This window comes from Stegostoma tigrinum, chromosome 24 (genome assembly GCF_030684315.1).
Source record: "Stegostoma tigrinum isolate sSteTig4 chromosome 24, sSteTig4.hap1, whole genome shotgun sequence".
In the NCBI taxonomy this organism is placed as follows: Eukaryota; Metazoa; Chordata; class Chondrichthyes; order Orectolobiformes; family Stegostomatidae; genus Stegostoma; species Stegostoma tigrinum.
Genome location: NC_081377.1, coordinates 18,858,740 through 18,877,951, shown reverse-complemented (window position 1 = coordinate 18,877,951; position 19,212 = coordinate 18,858,740).

Sequence of the window (19,212 nt, the reverse complement as noted above, 5' to 3'; positions counted from 1 at the left end):
ATTTCTGAACATTTTAAAAATACTTTTACAAAAGTTCATTTATTTCAACATCTGTCTAAATGCAATCATGTTCATTTATGACATAAACCCAACATTTTTGTTGAAAGGAAGGAAACATTTAGACCATTTAATTCCCTTGATTCCTGCCGGTGAGATCCTTCAATGTGATTGGCGACATATCAGCTTGCTCACATCACTGTTGCTGGATGCTATGAGACCCCCTTTCTTTGAAGTCAGGGGAAATTCTGGTCTCAGATCTCCATGGATTTTTGTGGGCAGCTTTCTTAAAGGTTAGGAAGCAGTGCCATTGCTTTGCTAATGACCAGTGCTTACTTCAAGAACTGGGAAGCCTTTGTTGAGGAAGATAGCTTCTAATTGTAACAAGATAGGAAATATAACTATTGTGAAAGAACTGCCTTTTAGCTCATAAATACAAATTCAGGGTAACCAATACATTATACCGAGATTTGAGAGGGAAAAAAAAGCTAAGTCTGATAATCTAAAATGAATAGCATTGTCGTTCTCTCAACGTGCAGTTCAAAGTCTTAAGGCACTGCCTTCTGTTAAAAAAATGCAAGTTGGGGACATTTAATCTCCAGCCGAAGGACTTCCCCTGTAATGTTGTGAAGGGACAGCCAGTTCAGACAAATCTCTAAGCTGTGGGACTTGCTTTCTGGCCTTAAGGTAGGGACACTATCATTTTCCGCAAGAGTTCCTTAGCTCCCTAAAGTTCTATTAATAATGGTTTACCAAATGTAGTTATAATTATCGCTATCATGCAATAAAGCTTTTTGTTATCCAAAAACAGAGTCTCTTCTGTAGATAATAAAATGTGAGGCTGGACGAACACAGCAGGCCAAGCAGCATCTCAGGAGCACAAAAGCTGACGTTTCGGGCCTAGACCCTGATGAAGGGTCTAGGCCCGAAACGTCAGCTTTTGTGCTCCTGAGATGCTGCTTGGCCTGCTGTGTTCGTCCAGCCTCACATTTTATTATCTTGGAATCTCCAGCATCTGCAGTTCCCATTATCTCTCTTCTGTAGATGCTCTGCACTATTCTTTACCACTAATTACTGTAGAAAAGCAAAGACAAAAGGGGATTAGTGGCCGTGAGCTAACTCAAACAACCTTGCCCTGTACTATATATACTTTATAACACAAGCTAACATAAGATAACAACGAGTGATCACCTCAGAAAATAACATAGTAACCATTTTAACCATTTGGATGATAAATTAGCAAATGTCTATTTGCTGAATCTGGAGACCCTGCACAATTATACATATCTACTCGGAAGGAAATCAAAGCTGCATATAACAGATTAAAAGTAAATCCATGTCGTGACATTTTTTGAAAAACTCTAAAGCAGTCTATTGCAAAAATTGAATTAATAGACTTCAATGCAAAGGTTACCTTAAAATATATTTACATTGTGTGATCACCATCAATGTATATAGAATGTAATCTCACAGAAACAACTTTCTAATTTATTTCAACAGCTAATTGATACTAAATTAATGCTTTGGCACATGCAAGCTGTCTTCTTCATTAATAAGACAAATGTTTTGCAAAAATTATTTTGAATATTTCAGGATCTTCTCTTTCATAAGAGAGTTGAAATCCAGAATTCTGAGAATGCTATTCTGTATTTAAAATAAATCCTTGAACCACCACTTACGTGGATTACACTGTCAATGAGCAATGAGGATTAAACGTTCAGCCAAAGAAATGGGTCTTCAAACCAAATCTGAGCCCCCACATAAATTGAATTTGCAATAAATCTCCTCCACGTAGCCCAGGAGTCAATGGGGAGCACAGAATGAGTTTTACTATCCCTAACCAATCATCCCCAGTATTCTAAGTGAAATGGAAAGTTAGCCTCTTATTTATGTGATAATTTCTTTTCTTTCCCAACCTGGGTGGTATGGGTATTGAATTGCCTCTCGTATTAGATATTGTAGGATTAGTTTCACCCCCTTCAGGCAAAGAACAAAAAGAGTTTCTCTCAACCATTTGTTATCCTCTTTGTGTTGCCCACCCTGCACAGAGCAGCTGTTATATTGCGTACTTCTTCGCAACAAAAGACTGAAGGAACACATGCAGAGAACAATTTATATCTGATCAATAAAATGATCTGGTTCCACATAAACCTATGAGCTATAAAATGGCTAAACAATTCAAACTATCCCTTTCAAAAAGGAACACATGTACCGGAAAACTGTCAGACATATCAAACGACAAACAAATTGGACCAATAAAGTATCATTGCTAGTTGATTGTCCATTTAATTGTTATTAACACTGTTCCCAGTGTGTGCAAAGTTTGAAGATAATCTGCTGGCAAAAGGAAGTGTTCTCCAGTTTACAGGCAAGAAAATGTTGAATTTACTAAGAAGCTGCATATTGCAAGATGTTACAATACCAATCTGACCTATGTTGCCAGGCAATGCACAAATTTTACCATCTGAAGAAAGTGCTCCCAGAATACCCTTCCATATCAAAGAAAAATCTGCTAAACTGAGTAGAAAGTTTGATAAAACCAACTATTAAGAGCCAGATGGATATCACGATGCATGTTTGAGATGTGCTCAATGGAAATGCAAAGGTGAATGTCTTCAAACACAGAAAATAATCCTCTATGTTTTCTAATGGGAGGAAGTGATGTTTTACACATATCTTTAAATGGATATTTCAGTGCTTCTGAAATGTTTGCAAGTAAATCGCACCAAAATTGAACACTTTGTCAGGGAATGTTTTTTTCCAATACCACTGTTAGACCGTAACCCTGTGTGTTATGTTTGTCTGTATTATTTGTCGAGTCAGCATTTCTATTTGTTTTTTTTCTCAATGTCTTATTTTTAATTTTAGTTACCATATGGTAGACATGTATAGAGAAAACCATTCTTCAGGACAAGCCAACTACAAGAGTGAGAGAGGGAGAGAGCAATTGTACGTGGAGAGAGATGATTTTGCTCTGTAAAACAATCTACAATGTAAACAGGCTGAACTCAGTTATCTAAAGTGGCAAGAACATGGATAACAGATTCTCCCATGAATTTTAGCGAAATTGATTTTAAATATAAAGGATCTTTTCATCTTGGTCACATTTTAAGTCAGGCTTTGGCACCTGTGAGCTAGCTCCAGGTATTTCTGGAGAGCACTGGCAGATTACAAATGGCGTAAGTACAATATTGTTCTGTATTCACTTAATTAGGTCCCAGGATTGCTACTGTCAACACATGAGCTTCAATCAGCTGGCAGCAACATTCTGGATTTCTTAAAGACATCTACCGAGAAGGCCCATTTTAAAGGGTTGTCCCATCAAGAAAATTGAATTAATCTGGAGAAGTTGCTACTGGGTAACTGATGCTGGGTGAAACCCACAAATTGGTCACTGGTGCCCTCAGGATCTCATTAAGTGCAACATATATTTTTGTTTTTTGCTGGAAATTGTCTCTAATAGTTTTGGCTTGCAGTGATGCGAAACTTGCCCTGCTTACATTATTGGCAGGATTCCACTGCACCAGATGTGCAACCACACACAATCTCTCATTGCTCCCCCATAATATTCCCAACATTGTTCTCCTCTGTTATTCAAAGACCCTCGAGCTATGAGGAAGACTGGCTCCAGCATACAATCGGATTAAACTACAAAGTTTACTCTGGAGTGGAGCCATATTAGTCCAGCGTAAATCTGATAGTTTAGGGATTAATGAGATGAGATGTATCTGATGCTGACCACAACCTACTGTTCAGTCACCACTACATTAATAATTAATACACAATAACTAGAAACTATTTTCAAACAAAAATGCTCCAAAAACATAGAAACACGGGGCTGAATCTTATGTTTCTTTGATTACGTTGGAATTGCATTGAGACTTTTGGAGGATTTGCCTGTGAGGCTAACTGAGTTTCCTCATGGTATCTTAGCAAACTCACCACACTAACTACCCATTCTGCCCCTATGGTGTATGTCTTGCCTGCTTCCTGCCTCATCTTATCATGTGCTGTTAGCAGACAACTCACAAGTCAGTGAATGTGTGTTGAAAGACAGTCCTGTCTTGTGTTTGTACAATCTTTGAAAGGCCACTGTGAAAGCAGATATGAGTTAGCAGTCCGGCGTTGCCCCGCGTTGACAATGCCATGGCTCATTAGCCTCATAACTCATGGCACATAGCTGGCATTGCTGACACTCCCTCACACATCCAATTTCACTCACTCAGGCCCACTGCTCTTTCACCACCATGTCACAGAGTGTGTCTATCCTGAGCTACATCCCATCTGAGTCAGCTCCCCTGTCCCAGGGCCCACTGTCGATCTGCAGCTTGTCATTGTTCAGAAGGGGACATCACATGCAGACAGCAATTGGATAAATATGAATATGAACTTTTATTGCCAAGCAGCAAAAGTGACCACAAGCAAAACTACCAGAGGCTGAAATTCAACTGATTTCACCATCAGGGAATAGCTCACAGTCCATGATGGTCTGCTGCATCCACATCTTATCAACTGGAAACAGTGTCAGTGAGATTCTTTCTGGCTTGTAGCATCTGACAAAGCTGAGCCCTGCCCTGAACAAGGAGGACTTCCTCTGTATGTTGCCCTCACCCAACTCAGAAGATAGTTCCCATTTCCCTAATTCCTCAGCATCTGGCACATAACTCTATTGCCTGCTTAATTTGTGCCTTTGCAGCACGCCAGGATGATGTGGTACTCTCTCTTTGAACTGTACTGGAGAATACCTCAGACCAGTCCAAGCAGTGGATTTGCACCTTCAACATCCCAGTGCTCTGTTCCCTGCAGCCATGATCAGTGCATGAAACCTGTGCTGTGCATCAGTCAGGTAGTTGTGCTCTGATATCATGGGACATGCCTACAGTGAGCAGCTATTGTCCCCAGTATCATAAGGAACCTCGACCTGCAATGCACCAGATGCATGAGAGTGCTCCATGAGTGGATGTGGCAGCTGCCAGAGTAGTAGGTATGCACCTCCAAGAAGTGATAACAGTGTTCACAGATGACCTGAACATTAATGGAATGGAACCTCTTCCAGTTAATTAAATTCTGCATTGTTTTGATTTAGCCCTCTCAGTGTCATGAGCATACAGTTCAAAGGCACCCTGGGAGAAGTCAGCTATGGCCCCAGACCTTACTGCCTGGGCTGCAGCACTAACTTCATTATGGAAGAGTGAAATGAACCAGTGTGAGCTTACAAGGATGACATCTGTGTCCAATGTTTTTGTGGGTGCAAGAGTGAGAGATCTCACAAGAATCACCCGTTGCTCCCTGAACTGAGCCAGTGCATAGAAATTCTGAATGGCCATGGACTTCAGAATCACAGGAGAGGATGGCCTCCCATTTCGGGTACCCTCAAGTTCTACTCCAGCATCCAGCACAGTTTTGTCATGGTGTCCTGGGAAATGCAGTCACTACATTGACACTACACCTCATTTATCCCCAGGAATTGGAGCCAAGGCTGAAAAACTGCTGCCCACTCACACAACCTGAGGAGCCCTGCATCAGTGGCCTCTCCCTGAACTGAGTACTTCCTGTTCTTCACAGTGACCCACTGTTGCTCATGTCCTTGATGTTGATCCTGATTCTCATGCGTTCACCTTTACCTTCACAGGAAGGAAGCCCCATGATGAACATCACCCCCAGCAGTAGGACCAAAGACTCTCAGGGGAAATGATGTACATTGGGAACAGAAACAGTGGTAGAGGTTCTTAGATCTTCAAAGGGCCAATGGTGGCATAGCCAGCATTTGCGGCTGAGCACATTGCTGCATACAGTGAGAGTCGCTGCGCTCTGACAACAAGGACATATCTCTATTTGCAACATCCTTACAGATTATCTACCCCAGACCCACACCAAACAGTCAGCTTCTTTCTGCATTCACTACAGTCCATTGTTACACTTATGTGACTGGTCAGGAAGCCACATTCTGTGGCTTCCACAGCACTTTTGGAAGTTGCACAGTTTACTTTCAACCAGCATCTGCCCCCCAGTCACCTGCACTCTGTTTGTGCAGCACTTTGCTGAAGAAATATTTGCAAGTTAAATATAACTGGTGTCTGCAAACAGCTCCTTTATGTATTTGCTACTGTGATGTGTTAGTGTCCAGCTAACATAGATTCCAAGCTTTAACCCAATAAGCTGACACGGACCCTGCCCACGCTGGGTCTTGTCCCAACTTTTCTTTAGTAGATCTTCGCATCTACAGAATGGAAAGGGATGGCAGGGAGTATGACTTCTGGGAAATCCTATCATGGAGCCTGCCTAGTGACATGGGACCGCTCCTCGCATCCCCCAAAGCCTCATATCTCCTTTGACATTACACTACCCGCACAGCGAATTGCCACTCCCACCAGTATGTTGAGAGCCATTAACCTTGAGTTTGCCCCTTTCAGTGTCTTTGTTCCCACTCTGAAAATGTTGCTGCTTCCCCACTCTCTTCCAGCCTTAACTTCTATTGGCAGTCAATCCTCTGCTGCTCCCTATAGGCTGCCTTTACATCCTCCTGATGGACTGACCCCAAGACTACATATGTTCCAGACCTTTAACTACCTTCAACCAGCAGCTGCTGGGTTTACAGCTCCTTGACTGACGATATGCCATTCCACTGACTGCTCTGCAGGACTGACTGGTGCCCACTCCCAGGACTATACTGGGGCAGGGTCTCCTGACCCTCAGCATCCCATGTGAATGAGTGTCAGTTTCCAAGTTCCTGGACTGTGTGCAGAGTGTGCCCACAATTGACAGTACCAACAAGCCCCGACCATCAGCAACACCACCCACCTTGATTTGAGTATGAACTAGCTCCCCCACCACAGTTTCTGAAATGACCGTGTCGTTGAATGAATATTTACCACACAGGCAGCTGGCACATGCTGTAGGTGGTAGATTAACAGGTAGGAGTGCTGTATATCAGGATTTCTCCCCAGCCCCTGCCTAATATACCCCCTCGCTGACAAGCTGTTTGTCTGTGTGTTTGTGCTAAAGAACATTGCAGTACAGCTGTACCAGTAGCCTTTGGCTCAGGCTGAAAAGCCAGTACCATGGCAGGCAATGCAAGGCATAGGTGCTGCAAGCTTGCAGGTAGATGTTAAGTGAGATGCAGCCTGTTCCAATCCATGACTTGTGTCCCTGTCGCTCCCTGCTACAACATTTCAATGCTAGTTGCCAGTCACCTCTCATTAAAAGTCTCGGCTTCCTGACCATCCTATGTACTAGAGAGGTGCCATAATGGTTGTAAGATGTTGGCAAATGCTGCATGCCAATATCTGTGAAGAAGGGTTGCAGATGGCTGGCACCTGTATATTGCACACTGAGATGCCGTGTGGTTTTAAGCAAGATGGAAGCCACTCTTTTTATTCATTCTCAGCACGTGGGTGTCACTAGCTAGCCCACTGCTTATTATTGTCTCTAATTATTGAGAGGGCAGTTTACAGTCAATCACTGTGGGTCTGCAGTCACAATTGCTGTGGGTCTGCAGTCACATGTAGACCAGATCAGGTAAGAACAGCAGTTCCTTCCCTAATGGCCATTAGTGAACTAGATGGGTTTTTCCTGAAAATTGATAATTATGTCATGATCATCATTTGGACCCTTAATTCCAGACTTTTATTAAGTTCAAATTCCACCATCTGCCATGGTGGGATTTGAACCTGCATCCCAGTAACATTCCCTGGGTCTCTGGATTAACAGGGTAGCAATAATACCACTAGGTATCATCTCCCCTTGAAGTAAGCAGTGAACTGAATCTGTAGTTACCTGCCCTACTTTCCAAGTCAAGAATTCTTGATCTCTAGCTTGTTCAGTGTATTCGGTAAATAGGAAGCTGAATATTAACAGGTCAAGTTTCTCTGTCAACAAAATATTTAACAAGCAATAATCCCTTTTAATTGGAAACTCATTACTGTCTGGAGAGAAATTCACTACGTTGCTCATCAAAAGCATAAAAGATGAAGTGAGAGGTTCCCAATGTTGAGCTGAACCTCATTGGACTCCTTGTTAAATTCAGCCATAAAGCTGCCTATAGCTCACATCGCTCAGGGCTTATAACGTTCTGCCGCTTCTGCCTGACTTATGACAAATTCCTGGTAATATGGTCAAGCAGCAAACCAAATCTTGAACTAAACAAATCTGGGTGAATTGATCAATGACCAAATCTTCACCCTATCATTAGGAGCTATATCTTTAGCCATCCAAGCCTCAGACTCTGTATTTCCCTCCCAAAATTTTCAGTAAAGTAGAAGGTGCTGGGTATTCAGTGCTGGCTTAGTTAGATTGGTATCACTGTCACCTTTGAGACATTAACACATGTTTTTGAGTTATAGGATAATTCAGCATTAATAGAAGTCCTTTTCAAACCCCTGACTCTGTCGAGTTGGCTGATTTCAACTATGTGAGTAGAAAGGGTGCTTACTGCGGATTAGTGAAGCACTTACTCAGATTAATTTTCTCTCTCTTTAAATATTGAAGTGGAATTTCTTGAATTTGTGTCATTTGATAAATTGTACTAGGTGAAGGTTGTATGAGAGTTAAAGACCAGTAGGTATTTTCATAGTATCGTGAAAACACGCAGCATGGAATGAGATCACTCTACCCATCGTATCTGTATCTGTTCCTTGTCCAAGTTATCTACTGAGATCAATAATTGTTCTTCCTTCACAGTCTTGCAACATTTTGCTTTTCAAGTCTTTATCCAATTCCTCAGCTTCCACTGCCCTTCTAGTCACTGCATAACAAATTGCTGTATAAAATCATTTCTCCTCATATCCGCCAGCCCCAGTTCTTTTTGACCCAGCTCAGAATGGAAACAGTTTCTTCAGAGCAACCAAAGCCTTCCAAATGCACTCCAGAGGTCCTGGATAAAACAGAGCCCCTTTTTGCTTTCCAATGCAAACTGACCCACCCTGTAACTGTTTAATGTGTATTTTCAAGCTTGTCTGCAATGGATCGGTTTCATGACCGCCTTTTGTTTTTTTAACTTTCCTTGCTTCAGGTTTTGGCAGCTTAACATCCCTAGCTACTCCTCAGCAATCACTCTGGTAAATCCATTCTTCATGATAGCAGACTTGCAGTTCAGAGTAAAATCAGGACTCAAAGTCAGTTTCTAGCCTACAGTAAGATGAAAATGACAAAATTGAATTTGTAAAGCCTCTCCTACAATGTTTTGCAAACACATTACAGCTAACTCAGTGCTTTTGGAGAGTTACAAATTGTGAAGTGGGAAAAAAGGGGAGGATCCCACAAACATGATAATTATGAGATTATTTGCTTTACTGATAAACTTTGACTAAGACAGCAAATACTCCCATGCTCTTCCTCAAAATAGTCATAGAATCACTTAAGTAACCCTAAGAGGGTAGCTGGGACCCAAGATTTACACCTCAATTCTGGTCTTTGTGCTATAGGAAAGATGTTAAACTTGAAAAAGTGCAGAGCAGATTTACAAGGATGTTGCCCAGGATTGCAGAGTTTGAGTTATAGGGAGTGGCAGAATAGCTTGAGGCTACTTTCCTTGGAGGGTCGGAGGGTGAGGGGTGACCTTATAGAGGTTTATAAAATCATGAGAGGCACGGATAGGATGAATAGCCAAGGTCTTTCCCCTGAGATAGGGAGTCCAGAACGAGAGGGCACATGTTTTAAGGTGAATGGGGTAAGGGGGAGCAACTTTTTCATACAGAGGGTGGGTGCATGTATGGAAGGAGCTGCCAGAGAAGGAGGTGGAGGCTGGTACAATTACAACATGGAAAAGGCATCTGGATGTGTTCATGAATCAGAAGGGTTTAGAGGGATATGGACCAAATGCTGGCAGATGGGACTAGATCAGTTTGGGATATCTGGTTGACATGGCCGAGTTGGACCAAAGGATCTTATTCCATGCTGTATAACTCAATGACTCTATCTCACCTCAGTGACAGTGTAGCACTCTCAGTACTGCACTGGAATGTCACTTGAGATTTTTGCTCAAATTCCTGCAGTGGGAGTTGAACCCACAATCTACAGACTCAGAAGTGAATGTGCTGAAAGCAAACCATCAGCTGACACCAACTAAAAAAGCAAGATAGAATAGTATAAACACCAGAACTAGTTCCAGGATTACAGGCTGGCTCTTCAAACCTAAAAGGAGCATTTAACAGAAAGTCAGTTTAGAAACTGACTGTCGTTTACTGGAGCTGAACACTTAGCATTTGTATTTTGCTTTTATTATGCAAACAGCTTGATTCAAAAAGTGCTGTTCTGTACTGAAAGGCTTCTGTTTTGTAGTAGTGGCATTGGGACAATCTGCCCGAAACCAAGGAAGCTTTGTGCCTTTTCTTTCCTCCAGTGAGTATATCAGCATCCTGCTGGTTTACTACAGGATGAATGAAAGTTGTTTATTGAGTGTGGACCAAAGGGCTCACAACACCTTCTACTTGGCTGAACTAAGACAATAAGAACAGTATTGACTTTTTGACCTGGAATATTCTGCATTGTGTGTAAGCATAAACTGTGCAAACATTTTTGCTTTAAGTTTCAACACCATTCTATACTCCAGGACCTAGTTATTGATAATTCAATGTAAATATCACTGTAAAACAAGCATAAATGTGCTGCTAACCATAGGGACACTAGTGAATGGGTTGCTGTTTTCTGACAATTGTAGAATTGCTACATTGCAGAAGCAGGCCATTTAGCTCAACAAGTCCATAGCAACCGTCCAAAGAGCATCCCACCCAGCCCCATCCCACCCCACCCCACCGTTACATGCAAATTTTCTCAGGGAGAAGGGCAGTCATTGTGAGGATTTGCCAACCACGGTTCAGTATCAACACTGCTGTCTCGAGGTTAAAATGTCTGGGGTTCAACTCATACACAAGATTCACAATTGATATTTGGGATGGAGTACAGCACTTAGCAGCACCATCTTTTGAATTACATGTCAAACCAAGGATCTGTCTGCCTTTGCAGGTAAATGATTCTGTGGTGATACTTTGATGCAAGACCATTTGTTCCTGGTTTTGTGGCCAATATTGTTTTTCAGTCAACATTGCCATTATCACTGTTGTTTGTGAAGGTTTTCTGTGCACAATCGGCTTCCATATTTCCTACATAACAGTAATTATCATACTTTGAAAGTAGCTCATTGGCTGAAAAGTGCTTTGCAACATCTGATAGTCTAGAAACATCATATGGAAATGCAAGTCTTTCTTTCTCCACACTTTTATGTTCATTTGGAAAATAAATAAATAAACATGAAATATGTGTACAGGTCTGTTAATAAACGCTTATAATTTACATTTGTTATACCATCAAAGCTTGTTCCTTTCTTTCTAAACCTTCATTACCCATAGGATTAATAAAGCCACATGCATGGCTCAAATATATGGTGTGGCTGGAATGGATTTCTGTTTGTGGCACCAATAATGGGGTGGAAAGAAGCAGTTTTGGTCAGATGGACTTCACTTGAATGTTGCTGGGACCATTGTCCTGGTAAATTGGGGCTGTAGAGAGGGCTTTAAACAAAAGAAGAGGTGGATGTGGAAGGAGAGAGGAGATGCTGGCTTACAACGCAATTGGATGTGGGCATTGCAGGACATGTATTTAGGTAACAATAATCAGAGTGGAACAGGAAGGGACTAAGAGTACAAGGATTAAAAAGACAGCAAATAGGATCAAAGGATATAAAAATGGTATAAAAAATGGCTCTTTACTTAAATGTGCACAGTTTTGTGGAACAAAATAAATGAATTAATAGCACAATTAGTGGTTATGATCTTATAGCCATTATGGAACACATTTACGTTTCGCCTTTTCTATTATGTGGCTTCACAGTTAATTATTTGACCAGAACTTCACTATTGAATCAGATCACAAAGCCACAAGAAACAATGTGCCACCAGTGAATGCATACTCACGTCTGCAGTGTTTGCTTGTCAAGGTGCAACAATGTAACTTTGAAGTCAGATGTAACCATCCTGAAATCTGGTTCATAAGGTATCCCTTTTGATCCACACCTTAGTGCTGTAGGTTATGAAGTTGGAGTTGTTGTCAAAGTTTATCTGTTATACTTTGGTCAGAGCTAGTGTGAACAGTTGTAATGAGAAATTGCTGAAGATGTACAACTGCAAGAGTTGTAAACAATAATTACCCAGGAATAGTCTGACAGTATTAAAGAAGGACTGAGAGGATTTGTTCATTTTGGCCACAGAGAGGCAAAACTGGTACATCATAACAGTAACTTGTAAATGCAAACAAGCCCTAATGCCAAAGGCATTATGACAGAATATCGTGTTCACATTACACCAGAGACACATGGGTACTGAACACACATGACTTTGAGCACATGCGTCTATATAAGTGAGGATGAATCAGGATACTGAACAACTGCCAAATGCATGTGATACACGCCAAACATATCAACCCCAGCAGCGGAGGGAGCCTATTTATCCTTACAGTGTTCCATCCATGCCTAGAATGAAAGTAGCAGGAGACCTATTCACAGTTCATGAAGAAGATTACATTCCTGTGATGGATTACTTCTCTGAGTTTTCCACAATCATCGCAAACACAATGATGTTATTTCCAGTTTGTTCACATTGTGTCTGACAAAGAATTGCAATTTACTTGCAAACCATTTCAGGACATATCTATTAAATGGGGAGTGACCGATATCGCATCATCACCCCATGATCCTCACTCCACCTGTCAAGCAAAACATATGGCACATACCATCCACTTAATGTTCAACGTGTGTTGAGTAAAAAAAAACAAGATTTTCACATTGCATTAATGAATTTCTGTGTAAGACCAATGGAGAAGGAATTTATCATCTCCAGCATAATTTATGCTTGGAAGGCAACTGCAAATTGCTTTGTCCAGCAATCAATTATCTGACAATGCTAAGATATAGGGCAATCTTCTTCAATAACAGAGGAGAAAGAAAGAGATATACAGTGAGTGACCAGGTAATGAACTAACAAAAGGTTGAGTACAGAGCAGAGTGTGGGTTAGAAATCCAAATATTTGGATATCAGCAAGGGCTTTTAAAATATGCAACCAGCTAAGATTATCCAAAGTGATGGCTGTGCTTTGGGACACTTTCACCAGTTAATGTATTAAAAACACTTTACCTCAGCACTCTTGTTGGTGAAGTGGACAAAGGGTCACAGTATTCAGTTTGAGGTTCAACTCAATTTTATTAAGAAAATATTCCTTATGAAAACATTAAGTGAACATTTTCCAAAATCTTTATCCAGCTCCATCTGCTGAGAAAGGATAGTACCCACAACAATCCACATGTTTGTGACTAGCCTGTTGAGATGCTCTTCCCCTTCAGTGTAGGGCTGGATGTCTTCCACAAAAGTGGAAGGGGGCTGGGGCCTTGCACCTCCACTACCCCTTGGTGGGATTGATGGGAGGACTGCTTTTGTAAAGGGGTTGTCTCTGTCTCTGGGCTAGAGTGCTGTACAGTATAATTCTTTGGGCAGACTGTCTCTAACCATCCCCTTCACTTCTAGTCAGAATGATGAGGCCAGATGTGGTTCAGTTCCTGAGGTTTGGCCCTTAGGAGGACCCGTGTCCAGTGCTGGTCCAGGCAGCATCTCTGGAGGAGCGCTGATTAAAGATTCACACCGAAAACTTCTTTCTGATTTTGCTTTGGATTTCCAACAGCAGTATTTCCTTTGTCTCACTATTAGTAACCATTGCTTTAATTTATGATGACATTACTGATTTTGAACAAACAAGGATCTTTGATTGACACATATTTTTAATGTTTCTACATAAATTCTTGTCAGTTCTGCAGTGCAGTTTGCTGATAGTGATTGATTTCTCAGGTCACAGTTTAAAACAAAATCATAAAATTGTGAGCTTGTATTATCACAGAGTTGGGAAAAAGTGTGAATGATTTAAAAATGGAGGCTGGGACCCGATTCTTGGGTGCAGGTAATTTGGGTTCACACAACACTTCTGCTGCATTGTGGGGTGTAGGTTGCAATTTTATCAGATAAATATCGGCCTGGACACCATTGGGATTTTTCATTCCCACTCATAGAGAGGTATTCGGTAGACTAACATTCAAATTACAAGACATCTAACTTATGGATGTTGACTGACTGTCCCAACTTCCAACCTTTTTGTGGAAAAGAGACGGGAATCTGATTTATTTTTATCTTTCAAAATATAGTTTATTCATAAAAATATCTTTATACACAAGCATCATCATGAAAGCTTTTTGGTTCTATACAGTAACGTATGAAGACACAGACAAACATTGGAGTTACACTCTATCCAGCAAACCCAAGGCATTTCTGACTTGTACAAGATTATACTTACATACACTGGGACACTGGGATGGTCTGATAACTGAATAGACCCCTACTTAACTTTGGCAGAAAGACCTTAGATAGTGGATCTTTCCCCACTGTGACTTGACAGCAGCTGACCCAGGCTTTAGTGCATCCCTCAACACATAGCCCTTGACCTTGGCATGTCCCCAGAACGGCTCGAGAATCTATAATTTTGTGACTCAGAGGTGAGAATGCCACCAACTGAACCACAACTGAGATGTGAGCAAAAGAAAACATGATGTTTAAGCACACAAAATGCTGTTTTCCTTACAGAGTGAATTGGTTAATGTTTAAGGGGTCCACTGAATTTTTGTATTTTAATCATTTCTTTCACTCCTCTCTTGAGTTCAGTGTTGACACCATTGCTGAACTGTGTTTCTTTAGGCTCCGATTGCCCAAGTAGCCATTATTCACATGAGCTAATCAAATATCAAAGACAGCACAGCTGAGCCAGTCCAGCCTTATCTAATGCTGCCCTGGACCTTTGCAACAAATTATGTTATTTAATCATGGGAGCCAATAATTCTGAATGAATTCACTTCCCATTACTCTGTGGTATGTGGCCAATTATAAAACCCTCAATGTTACTTCAAATGAGTTACCTCCAGCCCAATCAAGAGAGTGAACCATGACTTTCCATGGTGTATTTAATTGAGAGACCATAAAGGTCGTGTTTAACATCAAAATGTGGAGAAGAATTTGATGAAAGGACAGCTACCCAATGTAAAACATAACCAACTTTCAATCCTTTTAAATCAACAAGGTGAATGTCAGCCATGTTCTACAATGGTGCATTATAGGAAAACACAATCATTTTCACACAGTAATATCTCACATATGACACTGAGATAGCTGTCCAGGTGAATAGCTTTAATGATGTTATCCTAGAGTTAAACATTGGCAAAGTTGCAAAGGTGTACTGTATGAAATAATTCCGACTGAGAGTATTCTTATTCAATATCCTTTGTTTCAAATAGTACAGAACAATTTCCATATATTGTATATTGTTGAAAGTAGACATGTTTTGTCAAAGTTTCTTTTATCTTGAAATTACCTGGACGTTTCACAAGAATATAAATTTATTTTTATAAATGCTCTTGTTCTGTACTACCAAAATTAATATTTGTACTGTGTATATGGTCTCAAAATTTGGAGGTACCATCAACTTTTATCCAATGTGAACATCCTGTTGCAACAAATTAAATGTAACATTTTATAGCCTTGGTGTATGCAAACCATCTCAATGTGTAAATATGTAAACAAGCTATCTGAACAAAAAAAACTGGCCGGCTGCATATTCCAAATTCGAATGCTGTAGGGTTTACAATGATAATTTGACAAGCAAGCATATAGACTTTCAAAAGAATGTAAGATAATTAAACATCAAGCTTGCCCATGTGCAGGCCATCTAAAATTTACCTTCTTGAAGATTCAGCCCATTTGATTTTGTGGAATGTCTCTACAAAGTTTGTCCCTGCTCTCTCTGAAAGGTAAATCAAGCAACACTTAATCAGCGCGACATTTCTTGGGTTCTATCAGTCTCTGGCTGTCACAGGCAATCTTGTTCCTGTCAGCATGAACAATGTATTCAGCTGTAGTATTTTGGTGTCTAGTAGAAAATCCTTCAATGTAGCTATGGATTAGATTCAATAACATCAAATTATTGGGTTGAAGGAAGGACTGCCTTGAAACCAAATAAATTAGAAACTCTGAATGAATTATTAAAATAGACCGTTGTCTACTGAAGACACTCTGTAAACTTTCAGCTGGTCCTGTTGGTAAAGATTAAATGTGAATAATTCCAATTTAAAGAAAAGATTCAATAGAAGCCATTTCTCAACCATGTTGAAGAATCCTGCTTCAGGGTGCTTAGAAGGAATGCTGCAGAAAATCTTCTAATTAGTACTTAATGCCTCCCTACTGAACTCTGTCCTATTCAATTGCACATTTTCACCTCCAATGTTAGATGATAACTACCTTCGCATCATATGCCAGAACTCATTAACAGGCCTGTAATGAATTATGTATTCAGTTTAATGACTTGTAAAAGATGTTTAACAGTCACAATTTTGTCTTTAATTGGATAAGCAGTTGATCAAATGGTTCCCTGAGAGTTTGTCAGGAATTATTTGGAATTTTATGAAAAGTCAAGGATCTAAGTGCATTTCACAGCAATGAATATCACTTAAAGAGGTCTTGTGCAAACTGACTGAAAGCCCTCTAAGGCCCAATGTGTCTGCATTTCACATGGCCTAGGTTGGTGTTTGTAGAGCAATACTGAAATGGAAAGGAACAGAGACAACGATAACATACCTGCTAACTGTTATGATGCTTTATTTTTGGCTCCATAAATAATGACATAATTACTAAGCAATAACTTTGTAATTACAATATTAATTCATAGTAATGTGTTTGCCACATTTGCTAGTATTTCATCATGCACCACCCTTTGTTACTGCATATTAAGCTTTGGCAGCTTTATTGCCAAAATTGCAATTGCACATCAATAACTTTGTAATTATGAATCAAGTATGAATAATAATAAATGTATAGCTAGTTTGCTGGGAAATTTTATGCTAGGTTTAGGATTATGTCTCGGTTGGAGCTTATTATAAATTACAGATGACGCAGCCATTTTGCAAGTCATTGCTCCACAGGACATTTAATCTATTCAGAAGCTCAACTAAAGGCAAATCAAGGGAAAACACAGAATAAAACCATATCTTACATTCAACTGAAGAGATGTTCAAAATGCTTTTCTGTTTCTGGCTGAAATTTAACAGTGGATTATTTATGCTTAGTGAACTGAAAGATCAATGAAACATTTCATGTTTGGCCCCTGAATTTTGTATTTGATACAATAATAGTGCTACAGCAATGTCTCAATGGATGTATAGAGCTCCACCTCATGAGCTGGTTTAATTCCCGACATGCCCTGCTTAATATAAATGGTCACTGGTGGCTGTGTCTACTTTTAAGTGCTTTACTCCTGGAATTATGCCAACGGCTTGGAGAGAGTGAAGAATGATTCACCAAGACAATATTGCCACTCTTGGCTCAATGATACCATTTCTGCTTTGGATCTGGAAGGTTGTATATGTACATTTCACTCAATCCTGAGCACATAATCCATACCTGGCACTTCAGTGCAGCATTGAGTGGGTAACTGTTCAGATGTTAATGTGAAGAGTGAGCTGGCTATTCAACTACTTGGGGGAACACAGCTAAATCTGATCCTCTAATTGAAAGGACCATTGTTCTCCCATCCCCCTGAATAATGTTTGCAATGCTGAGTCTGTTGGTAAAATATTGCGAGATTGGAAAAATATTTTCGAGTTAGAGGACAAAAAGCATCTGATTTTCCATGATTTTAATGTTGACACAGGAATCTCATTCTTGAGCAGTGAGATGCCTCTTTGTATATGTTAATATCTCATTATTACCTAATCTCTCCTCATTACAATGCAGCTTGCTATTTTCCCAGGTAGTGGAAAGAAACTAGATAGTGGAAAGTCCTGACATGAAATTTCAGAATGGGAACTCCAGCTCAAGCACTCCATCTTGGCCAGGCTTCAGCAACATCTCAAGGCCCACTCCATTAACAATGATTGCTTACATCTTTTCTCTGTGGAGTTTGGCATTGGACGCATGATCATGGCATACTTCTGACTCACTTTGAATACTGTTCTGCAATTTAATGCTGCACTTTAGAGCTCACTGACATTTTTCATTGCAATGCTGCTACAGAGTCACTTTGTTAGCAGGTACACACACTGTCTCTTAGAAGCAGGAAAGCTGATGTTTCGGGAGTAGACCCTTCATCAGAAATGGGAGAGGGGAAGAGGGTTCTGAAATAAATAGGGAGAGAGGGGGAGGCAGATCGAAGATGGATAGAGGAGAAGATAGGTGGAGAGGAGACAGACACGTTAAAGGGGCGGGGATGGAGCCAGTAAAAGTGAGTGTAGGTGAGGAGGTAGGGAGGAGATAGGTCAGTCCAGGGAGGATGGACAGGTCAAGAGGGTGGGATGAGGTTAGTAGGTAGGAAATGGGGTTGTGGCTCGAGGTTCGGAGGAGGGGATAGGTGAGTGGAAGAACAGGTTAGGGAGGCGGGGACGAGGTGGGCTGGTTTTGGGATGCAGTGGGGGGCGGGAGATCTTGAAGCTTGTGAAATCCACATTGATACCAATGGGCTGCAGGGTTCCCAACTGGAATATGAGTTGCTGTTCCTGCAACCTTCGGGTGGCATCGTTGTGGCACTGCAGGAGGCCCAGGATGGACATTTCGTCTGAGGAATGGGAGGGGGTGTTAAAATGGTTTGTGACTGGGAGGTGCATTTGTTTATTGTGAACTGAGTGTAGGTGTTCTGCAAAGCGATCCGCAAGCCTCCGTTTGGCTTCCCTGATGTAGAGGAGGCCACAACGGTATCAATATTGATTTCACAAGCATCAAAATCTCCCCTCCCCCCACTGCATCCCAAAACCAGCCTAGCTCGTCCCTGCCTCCCTAACCTGTTTTTCCTCTCACCTATCGCCTCCTCCTACCTCGAGCCGCACCACCATTTCCCACCTACTAACCTCATCCCGCCCCCTTGACCTGACCGTCCTCCCTGAACTGACCTATCTCCTCCCTACCTCCCCACCTACACTCACCTTTACTGGCTCCATCCCCACCTCATTGACTTGTCTGTCTCCTCTCCACCTATCTTCTCCTCTATCCATCTTTGATCTGCCTCCCCCTCTCTCCCTATTTATTTGAGAACCCCCTACCCCTCCTCCATTTCTGAAGAAGGGTCTAGGCCGGAAACGTCAGCCTTCCTGCTGCTCTGATCCTGCTTGGCCTGCTGTGTTCATCCAGCTCTACACTTTGTTATCTC